Consider the following 11,218-nt stretch of genomic DNA (forward strand, 5'->3'; position numbering starts at 1 on the left):
GAACGCACAAGGGAGGCACACGCAAAAGGAGAGAGGAAGCAACAGCAGCAAGATGACATTTGTGTGCCTGACCTCTACTCTCTGTGGAGAAAAACAAGCCGAGGGCAAGGGCTGCCGTCCCCTGGCATCTCCCCAGCCAAGAAGACTGTGCCAGCAGTGTGGGCCCTGGGGGGCTGTGGGGACCTCTCTCCCCAGCCACGCTGGCAGGGACATGCAAGGTCTGCACGCTTGGACACATCTGCTTCCAGCCTGAGCACCTACAGGGCTTTGGGCAAAGGCAGCAACCCCGATCTCTCCTGCCTTTTTTTTTTTTTTGCTGGGTCCCTAAAGCAGAGCAGAGGGAGGCCCCCGGGCATGCTGAAACCACTGCTCAACCTTGTCTCTCTTCTTCCTCAAGGCAACATCCCTCAAAGCCACCACCTGCTTCCAGTGTACCCCTGCGTTTTGTCTGTTTGTTGGCACGCTTAGATGGCAAACGTGCTGGGGCAGGGACCGTCCTGCTCTGTGCACACACAGAACCTGCTCAGTGCCACCCTGCTCCCTGGATACTGCCTGCTGCAGAGCTGCAGGCAGAAACTGGGGTGGGTGCAAATGAAAGACAAAAGCTCCACAGCAGCAGAACAAGGCTTAAAAGGATCCCCTGTAGTCACTATGAAGACCACTACTTCCAGTTAATCAAGTTTGCCATGCCCAGATGCCTGCGCTTTTGTACAATCACAGCTGAAACGACTCAGGCTGGAAGCCCCTGTGCTCCAGCAGACCAGTTACAGCACATCAATCGTGGCATCCTTTTTCCTGTTAGAGCAGCAGGTGGACAGGAGCAAGAAACCACTCCTAAAGGATGTAAAAGGTGTGTTCAAAAATGAGTTTGCTGTGATGAGGCACTCAAGAGAGGTGGTGAGGGCTCAGTAGCTGACGTCCCCTGTCCACTGTGCCACAGAAGTGACAACAGGCTGTGGTATTTCTGAGTACTTGGGTGCGTGTGCACAAAATCAACTTGCTTAGAGATTTTGTATAACAAAAGCAAAGCCGAGCCAGCAAAGGGGCACACCACCCACCTGCAGCAAGGATTCACCATGAGATCCTGGCATGTGCATGGTCCATCCCACCAAGCAGCCCCTTTTCTAACCAGGATTGGAAACCTCGTGCACCATCAGACCCAGCTGGATGAGGAGAAAGCACCCTGTGTCTCTAACCTCAGCCTTCGGGCCAGATGAGAAGTGGGGAAATGGCAACATCTTTGTGGCTTTACCCTCGGTCTCTTGAGGAGCAAGACAATGTTGTGCTGCAGCCCTGACTGGGCTTCGATCCCCGTTTTAGAAGAAGGAAGGGATTTTCTGGATGTTACTGGAAGGGGAGCACTGGAAGTCCCTGCACTGATGTCTCTGTTTCCCCCCAAGGGAAGACATTAAGGAGACGGTGTCTGAAGGCAAATGGGTATCTCTGGAAGGGACAGCAGCTTTGGGCTACTGCCACAGAGGAGCTCTGGACCCAGCACGTACCTTCAGCAATGCAGCGTGGGACGCCTGTCCTGAAAACAGCTACAGCAGGGAGCAATGGCAGAGCAGCCCCCCCCCCCGCCAACCAGCAACGCTCCCCGAGGAGCGGGACAGGCACAGCGAGAGCTATCACTCGCAGTTGTGTGCTGCCACAGCCCAAACACTGTCCCAAGTTGTGCTGGGCAGGATGAGGCGAGGTCTGCCATGCCTGCAGATAACAATGCCCTCACGCTCTTCTGCTCCGCTGCAGACACCCTCTCTCCTACCCGTTGCACAGGAAGTAACACTGCTGGGCTAAACACAAACCAGCTAGAAAACCAGGGCACCAACAGAGAAGGAGAGGTCTCCCAGTACGGTGGTGCTGGACCTGTCTTCAGTTAGGCCTGTCAGCCCATGGCTGAGGGTGCTTGGCCTCTGGTGAGCCCACTACATTGCTAGACATCTCCATCTTCTGACGCACAGTAGAGCAGAGGACTGAATGCAGCCGTGGCAACGGGGTGTTTCTTTGCAGCCTCTGCGGTATTGTTTCCACTGCAAAAGCCACAAAGTGCTGTAGTCATATAAGTTTGCTTTCGTTGCTTGCTCTCTCTTTACTCTTCTGTTCTTTGTAACACACTAAGCAGTTTCCTCACAGGGAATATAAGTATCATACTCACATTTCCATGTAAAGGTGACAGACTCCCACACATCTGAAGGCAGCATCTCAAGAGACAATATGTAGCTGTTCCCAGCTCTAAGTCTTCAACCTAGTGATAAGCCAATAAACATTCATGCCTGAGGCTAATAAGAAAAGAGAATGTTATTAGATCTAGAAAAGGAAGAGTACAAATACACTTAGCGTGTTATTCTCAGGAAAGTCAGCACACAATAAGCCAGGGTGGCTTTGTAGCCTGTCTGATAATTTGCACCTTCTCCTCTGGTATGACGCTTAGGCTGTATTAAATGGCATTTGCATGGGACTCACTAATCTTCCCTGAAAGTACAGGCAGACACCCTGCACTCACCACCACCTGAGACCCTCACCATGAAAGACGACAAGAGTATTGCAAATTCACACCTCTAAATTTCTCACAAAGACAGGCCTCTAGTTAGGCACAGTTTGTGAAAAGAGCAAATGTGATCCTGACTGAAACACCAGACAGGTAATATCAAGTGGAAGGGAAGTTTTGGATAAGGCCAACCTTATTCTTGGGAGCAATCCTGAGTTTGCACCCTAGCCTGCAAGACTAACAGCTGGGCTCCATGTGTGTTGCCCTGGATGGTAGCTGGGGGTTTCATGATGGCACATTCCCTTCTCCTTTAGCATAACTTTGCAGGACGGGGTGAATTGTGGGCAGTGGCTGGAGTGGGGAAGAAGCAAAGTCAGCCCTGGCAGGAGAAATTTCCTCTGTACTGTGAAATGCCACGGAACTGCTGGCTCTCACATACACTTTCAGCCATTTGGCTGATGAAGGCCACGTATCTCCTCCTTTTCACTTCTGTCTTACACAGAGCCAAGAAAGGAAGAACTCCAGCTTGAATAAAGCGGTGCAAAAATGAACATCATTAAGTCAAAATAAAGCTTTGGCCAAAGGTTTGGCAGGGATGCTGACTCAGTGGCTTGCAGCCTGTTACATGCAAACTGAAAGCAATGCTTTGCCTGTACACAGTGGAAATATTCCAAAAATAGTGACACACCCTGTGGGCGCTGAAACGGCTGTCTGCAGACACTTTTTCATCCTTCTCTAAATGGAGGTAGATGGAAGCTTTCAAACTGTGACTTATGCAGAACGGTTCTTGGCTGATTATTCCAAGATAAATGGTTCCCTTGTGATGTCCATAATATCACATCATCAGCCCCAGGTGTTCTCTCTCTCAGACTCGTTTTCTTCTTTTCTACCTGTGAGCCTGTGTCAACAGCCAAACCTCACAAAAGACGCCCAGTTCAAGTCTGGTCTGAAGGAACGTAACATCCTTAGACAGAGCAGTCTGACAATCTGTGCTTCACAACGACTGAGGCCAGAGCAGATGTGAGCATCCCATCAGACAGTTATTCTTGCAGACGGTGCATTTCAGTCTTGTCTGACACTGATTTCCATCATCCATAACGATCCTAGATTTAGCATCTAGCTTTCAGTATCTTATTCCAGTAATCTCAGTAACATTACTACTACTGCAAAACACGTTGCGGTCCAAGCAAAAGTTTGTTGGCATGATGCAGTCAATCTGCTTTACACAAGATGCCAGGTAGATGAACAGAACAACCTCTTCCAGTCTTAGCAGTGGTAAATATGTGAAGACCTGTATTAACTACAATATGCACCTTCATCACCAGAGAGGGGATGGATTAGCTACCCAAGGAAGATATTAGAAGAACAGTTGCTCTTAGAAATACATGCAGGAAAGACAACTTGTTACTACCATCTGATCTCTCGGTCAAGATCTGACACTCACCAGCTTAACAAATGCATTAATAACTCCTGTCTTGTACAATATTTTAATGCATCATACTATTGTAACTCTAGAGAGGAGTGAGGGACAGCCCAAAACAAGTAAGTGGGAGGATGAGAAGTGATCCAGGAGACTAAGCACAAACAACTGCATAACACATTTCAGTATTAAAGGCTTGTATTCCTAGGAGGGGCCCTGAACGGCCTTTATACAAGTCCCACACGCAAAGGCATACAAGCCCTTTTGCTGCTCAGTGTGGATCCCCACTTTGCAGCTCAGTTTCTCCTGCTACTTCTCCGGTCCCACAACTTTCCTGTGCCCTGTGAACCTGGATTTGGCCTCTCTGATGTCTGTCTGTTCCTACATACAGCCGTTTCAGCTCATCGACCCATCCAGCCCTGCCATCTGGCAAGCTGAGAGGACAGAAAGCGGGGCAGAAAAAGGAGCCGATACCTTTGCTGTGGCTAGTCAGTGCGGCAGGACACCCTGCTCTCCCTGGCAGCCTTGAGCAAGCACAGGTGGCACACCAGGACCAGACCCCGGTCTGGCCAGACCAGGCAGCACCCTCCCTCTCGCCTGGGTGACCCAGCCCCACATCAGGGCTGAAAAGCAACAGCAGACCCAGATGGCCACTTCCTCAGGGTGCGGGGGCCACAGGGCAGCAGGATGGGCTCACCCCCATCCTGACCACGCTCTCAGCTCCACTGCCAACACGCCATGCTTGCAGAGGAAAGGGCGGGCAGCTGCAGGAGGGAGCTATGTGAGCGTTAGCAAAGAGCGGGCCTTTTCCACAGCAGGGGAAAGTACAGGCACAAAGCTGCCCGTGTTTCTAAATGCTCACAGCCCACGGCTCCTTGTTGTCACCGAGGAAGGGTAATGGCTAAAGTGCTGTGTCATTGCATTTCTGAGAATTTCTAGTTTTTAAGATCTCAATAAGGCAGGCAGGGGATGTTCTGTGTAATGCATCTGAGCACCAGGGGATTGGAAGCAAGCTGTGGCTTTTCACAGTATTTCTACCAAGGCAATACGCAAGACCCAACACTCCCTCTGTCACACACTCCCAAGAGTCAGAAGGAAACCAGCATTTCGCAAATTAGCAAGGTTAATGAGAGAGGTGGCGTTCACCATAACAGTTTTGGTAACCCTTCTTCCTCACATCCTGGGCAGTCAGATATCCTGTGGCAGCTGGATCACAGCGCTTGCTGCAGACCGGACAGACCTCCGCATGCAGCACCCCATGGGGTCCCCCAGCTCTCGGCCACACCAACACGCAGGTATGAGGTGCTGCTGTGTATCAGCAAGGCTTAAACCCATTTTACAGAGGATGCCTGTGTGATCACCCCAGTATTACAGAAGGGGAAATGAGGCAGAGGAGGATGAAACTCCTTGCTAGGGTCAGCCAGCCAGTCCAAAGGAGGACAACAAATGGAACCAGACGCTCCCGTGACCCAAACTCCTGGCTCCCAACTATCTGTCTACAAAGCACCATTTAAAAGCACCTTCCATTCAGAGCATCTATTGCCACAAGTGAAGTCTCAGTGGACAGGTTCAGACTGGTGTCACCATTCTTTTCAGCCACCCCTTTTTCTTTCCATCGTGGAAGAGGGGGCTTTTTGTTGACTCTGTTTCTCTCATGTGTCCCACTCACACTGCTTTCAACAACTCAGTAAAAATTTGCTGAACCTTAGCGACCACTTTGCAGAGCTGCAAGTTTACAGTGCAGCCTCAATGGAAAGTTACCATGCATGCCTTGTGCCCACACAGGTAGGATGCACTGGGTTGGAACTACAGCTGCAGTCGTCGTTTGTGTTATCTTGGACGTTCCTTTAAGCTCTGCAGCATCAGTAATTAGGATAAACACAAGCATCTACTTTCCTCTCTCACTGAGGCTGTTCAACCATTGGGGGTTTTTTAGATGTATCAAATCCATGGTGGTGTTGACTCCTACTGACCTTCTCTCCAGCAAAGAAGGGCCTCTCCATCTACAGCTGGTTCTCCAGAAAAAGCTATAAACAGGCATTTCTATTTGCCAAATAACAAAGCTTTAAACTCTCAACAAAAGGTAAGGAAGCTAAACTCCTTATCAGAAATCACCTGAAGAAAAAGTATCCCAAACCCTCCACAGCTGGGCAGGAACACGTACAAACAGAAGCTTAACTTGGACAGCTTTCACCACGGCCGCCTGTGGCAACACGAGAAATCCTGACCCAGCTTGTGCACAGGAACAGGCAAGTTCTTACCTATATTCAGGGTACCTAAAAAGCTGGCTGGGGTCCTGCCTTCCTACCACCATTCTCCCATCTCATTTGGCAAAATCCAAACCAGAAAGTGAGGTCAGGAGAAAAATCCTGAAAGGGCTGGCTAGAACTAGGTGGGGGTGGGGTGGGGAGGAGAGCGGATTGGGGGGGGTGTGAAAGAAGAACAGGTATTTCCCGTTTGCTGCTATGGGAAGATTTGTGTTCACTCCCCTTCCCGGGCTTATCAAAACTAGCATAGCACATTCTCTGCAAATGGCTCATCAGAAAAGCAGAGGAGTAAGGAGTCCCTGGCGCAAAGGGGCTCAGGGGAGCTGTGATCTACCACCGGGAGAGAAATGCATCCGTCTGGGGAACACGATATGTGCCAAGTGTCAGGGGAAGTAGGTGTGAGGAGAAAGCAGCAGCGACTATTGCTTTCTGGAGGACAACATTTTATATTGCCTAAAGAGTTTGCAAGATGATGGAAGACAGACCTTGCGTGTCACCCCTGTAGCCTCCCCACCCATTTGACGGAAGAAACAGCATCTGTGACTGCCGTTACTCACCATCACTTCTGCACCCTCAGTCATTAAAGCTGTGCCCTTCCTTCCTCTTGGATCCTCTGCAGCAGTCACTCTGCTCTCTGCACCCTCCTCCTCCTCTCTCGGTCCTGCCACAGTTCGTCCTGTGACGACAGAGAGCAGCAGCAGAGGCTGTCCCACTCAGAAGGCAGCTCCTGCTCCAGGCTCCAAGTGCCACCTCGGAAAAGCCTCCACCCACCCCAGCTCCTATAGCCAGCTCGAGGTGAATCGAGACTGACTGCCAGGCAGTTGACTACCCATTCACACACATCACTGAATCCCACTCCTGCTGTCCCAAATCCCCTAACTATAGGTTTGTCTGTTGTTTCAGAGGAGAAATCTCTGAGGCCTATTGCTCTGTGATGGAAAGCTTTCACAAGAGTGCAACAAACTCCTAACGTTCTTTGCTTCAAGTCATGCATTCAAAGTCACTATTGCAATTCTTTTCATAGACAAAACCACCATCGCATCATCTTTTTCTTTCATTTTTTGTTTGTTTGAACATATCTTATTACATGACTCTTAGTATCAAAAAAAACCTTTTAAAACTGCTTCACTCCTTAGTTTTGGGAAAGTATGTTTCGCCCTCGAAGAGGAACTTGTATAAACCAAAGCTGAGACAGAAATACTGGCAAGAGGATAGCCACTAAACTGTATTTCTTCATCCCATTTGCATATGATACGGGAGCAGATAATAATTCTCTTTAATGTACTGTATTTGCAATTCCAAAAGATTTGCTGAAAATTGCCTCCAAGTAATTCTTGGTCTGTAATACATCCAGTTTCCATAGTGTTAGACAATACTAAAACTATCAGTAGTTGTCATCAGTTTAGGTGAGTTTTAAAAATTCTGCATAGAATTTAGATTCCAAGTTTTGCTTTTTCCCCTCATTTCTAATATTAACTATAAAATACACACTTTATACTATAGCCCCATCCAATATTTTATCACGGATACTGGCTAAGTGTGACATAGAATATGCTAACCAGAAAAATAAATCAATTAAAAATAAGCTGACATAAGCCACCTGTATTTGCTACCTCTACAGATAGGAACCTTTCCTTACCATCAGTGTTTGGCACAACAGCAGATGAGCAGACTACAGACATCTCCCCGTGTGCCAGGACCAGCCCCTGTCCCAAAATGCCCAGAAACCAAGTGAGCATAGGCCAAGTATTCCCATCTCCCAGATGGCAGAGCCTCACCCCATCCTCACAACACCCACCCCTCCAGCCCCCAGGGACCACATGAGGAGCGAAGGGAAAATCCACAAATCGCTCCACTCACTGCCTGCAGACCTGCAGCCAGCTCCGGCTGGGATATCAGGCATCCCTGGTCACAGCCCAGTGGGTCCAAACCCAGCTCCCTGACCGAATACGAGGCACAGTGCTGGTGGACAGCCCCTTCTCTGAGCAAAGCTTGAAGGTGACGGGAGGCGTGGACCGAAGAAGATGGCAACAGTGGCTCCTGGGGCAGGAACCAAGCTGCCAAGCACTCATCTGTAGGTGCGTTGAGAGCTGAGGGGTACAGTCAGGTACCTAAACTTGCAAGCATAATGAATGATTTGATGAAGTTGGGCCCCTCATACACTCATGACAGGAGGGTGGGGGAACACCAGGGACGAGGAGCTGTTTGGGGCTGAAATCCCACCTCCTGGCTGAGGTGGGAAATACCCCCATGAAGACGCTCTGGGCTCTTCACATGCTACTTGAATGTAATTGCTATCCAGCTCCTGAGGGGTTTAGCCATATTTGAACACTTTAGGAGGATGCCTCTGCCCACCCACCCCGCTCTAATCTTCCTTATCATTAAACATCCTTTGCCCTCCAGGCATCTGCTTTGGTACAGGCAGGGAACAGTTTCTTTAGTCCTTATCAATAGTGGATAGCCATGTGATTCAGCCATGTTGCTTGCTGGCGATCAAGAGGGCTGGAGGTAAGAGCCTCTCAATCCCAGAGCTGGCCAAGAGCTCCACTTCAGCCCATCAGCCAGCCTTGGAGCCAGGCAAGTGGTGTTTGAGGGAGGCCAGCCAGAAAGATGCCACACTTCCCAGTGGTCCTGCACAGCCCAGAGGTGTCTCTTAACTGATTGCATCCAGGTTAAATTAATCTTGGTATTATTAAGACAACACCTGCCACCATTTGCTTGTTGGAAAAGTAGAACTATTTAGAAGGGCTTCATCCAAGGGTCTTCTAGGTTCTCAGTAAGAAATCCCCTGCTGCCTCCAGCCACATCCCTTGCCTGACAGATGAGTCACATAAACTTGCAGAAAGGAAATGCAGCGCTCATTGTGAACAAAACCAATGCAGGATGCAGTTACTGGTTGTCAAAGGTCACAAGGTCCCCACTGGGTGATGATGTTGTTTCCCAGCCTGTTTTACACCAGGGGACAAGAGGGGAGCATTCCATATGCTCAGGAGGGACTTCACCACCGCTAGCCTTGTGGAGGCAGGGTTTGATTGCACCCAGGCACTGAGCGGCCTGGCTGAAGGCACAAGCAATACCCAAACACTAATCCCTCTGTGATCATACATTACCGAATTCTGCTTCCATCTCAGACAGAAATGGGTGATGCTGCTGCTCTTGCCCGCTTCTGTTACCAGTTCTGTGTGTTTAACTGTGGAAGTCTATGGGGCATCTCACTCCTCCCTGCCCAGCAGTAGTAATACCTAACACTTCTGGATCTTAGAGCACCAGCAGAATTTGTTGGCTAATGTTAAGGAAACGGTTTTGAAGATATCTATCAGTGACACTGTATCCTATAGCTGAGTTACAAGTAAACTCTTCTGGTTTGCTTATTTTGAAATGAATTGCAGTAATTCATAAAAAGTGACACGAACTTACTATGCACATGCCTAAAATCTAGAGGTTTTTTCCAGCTACACAGAGATTTTCATCAGAAGTTAACACAACCACCGATCGCACGCCTCTTCGGTATTTACAACAAACGTTTCATTTGCTAACTGGCCCGTTACCAGTTTTGTCTGTCTGCTCTCAGACTCACCAGCTTCTACTTTGTTGTTTCTGTAGAGCTGATGGTGGCGGGGAGGGCTGGTCCTCCAGCTCCCCACAAACTGCTGGCTTTTGCCCTGGTGCCTCTGCCCCCAGGCTGGGCTCCAAGGGAGGACCCCAAGGGCTACGTACACAGCCACTGGGACATCGGGCACGGCAGTCTGGGGTAGTGGTTGGAAAGCAGAGCGCAAACTGTTTCATTATTGAGACGGGGAGCTTTACTGACATGAGAATTTTGTGGGGATGACTTCATCCTCAATGCTAAAAAAAAAAATCTATAGGGCTCATTCCCCTTTCTCTGCTGGCTGTTACACAACACGTTTCTTTTCTGCTTTTGCTTTCACCTATATCTTAAATCAAATAAGATCAGTCTCTGTTCTCCTTTTATATTCATAAACTGCATGAATTACATGATGAAAAGACTACATATTACATTTCATGTCATTTGTTGCTTAGCATATGCCACAAGCAAAGGGAAATTTTTCTCTTCCCACCACAAAACATTGACATGGATACAAATCTAAACATTCATTCTGTACGGTACTATGAAGCACTGGTGGTTTGTCTCAGCTGGGAAGAAACCACATCCTAAAACATTCGCCTTTCCCACAGAGCACAGCTCCCCTTGTCCCGCTAGCACTTGATGAGCAGAGGGATGAACGCTGGACTACTCCCAGCCTTCCCCAGCCAGGACCAGTGGCCGGAGAGGATAGTGTGACTGGCAGCTCTCCCTGCAGCTCCCCTCCCCTGGAAAGCACCAGCTCTCCACAGGAGGCCAGAGGCACCCGGAGGCACCCCAGCACCAAGGGCTCCCTCAGCAACCCAGAGAGGGTAGGGCTGGCATGGCACAGCCTCGCCAAGGCCACCAGAAGAGGCAGCAGAGACATCTGTGTTTCTGGTCAAATTCCTGATAGCACCATGACAGCATCCATATTCCTGATAGCATCCATTCCCATTACTCTGCCAGATAGCCCCAGGCCTGAAAGTATCCTTGCTATTGCCTGGGTGATGCAGCGCCGTAGTCAGGCTGGAAAACAACTGCAAATTCAGGCAGGTGGCTCCTTGGGGTGCTGGGTTCACAGGCTGCGGGACAGGATCACCCATGTCCAGTCACACCACTGTTCCAGGGCTAACCCTGTAATGGTAAAGTCAAGGGATTTTATATGATCACAAACCATCAGGACGTTGGTTTTACCCACTGTCTGGGCCCACTTGTCTAAGGGTGAGCACGAGAGGGACACTTCCTCCTCACGAAAGGAGCTATGCAGTCAAGCATCCTCTCTCACAGCTTAGGTGTCACAAAAAATACAGATGGGTAAAGATGGGTAAAACAAGACCATCTCTCCCTGCATCCCTTCCCTGCACCTCACAGTTCGGGCAAGGCACCAGAGCAGGGTTTGGTGAGCTGCTGGTGCACACGGATGTGCAGGTACATTAGCACATATACTCCGATGGGGA

This window comes from Gavia stellata, chromosome 1 (genome assembly GCF_030936135.1).
Source record: "Gavia stellata isolate bGavSte3 chromosome 1, bGavSte3.hap2, whole genome shotgun sequence".
Lineage (NCBI taxonomy): Eukaryota > Metazoa > Chordata > Aves > Gaviiformes > Gaviidae > Gavia > Gavia stellata.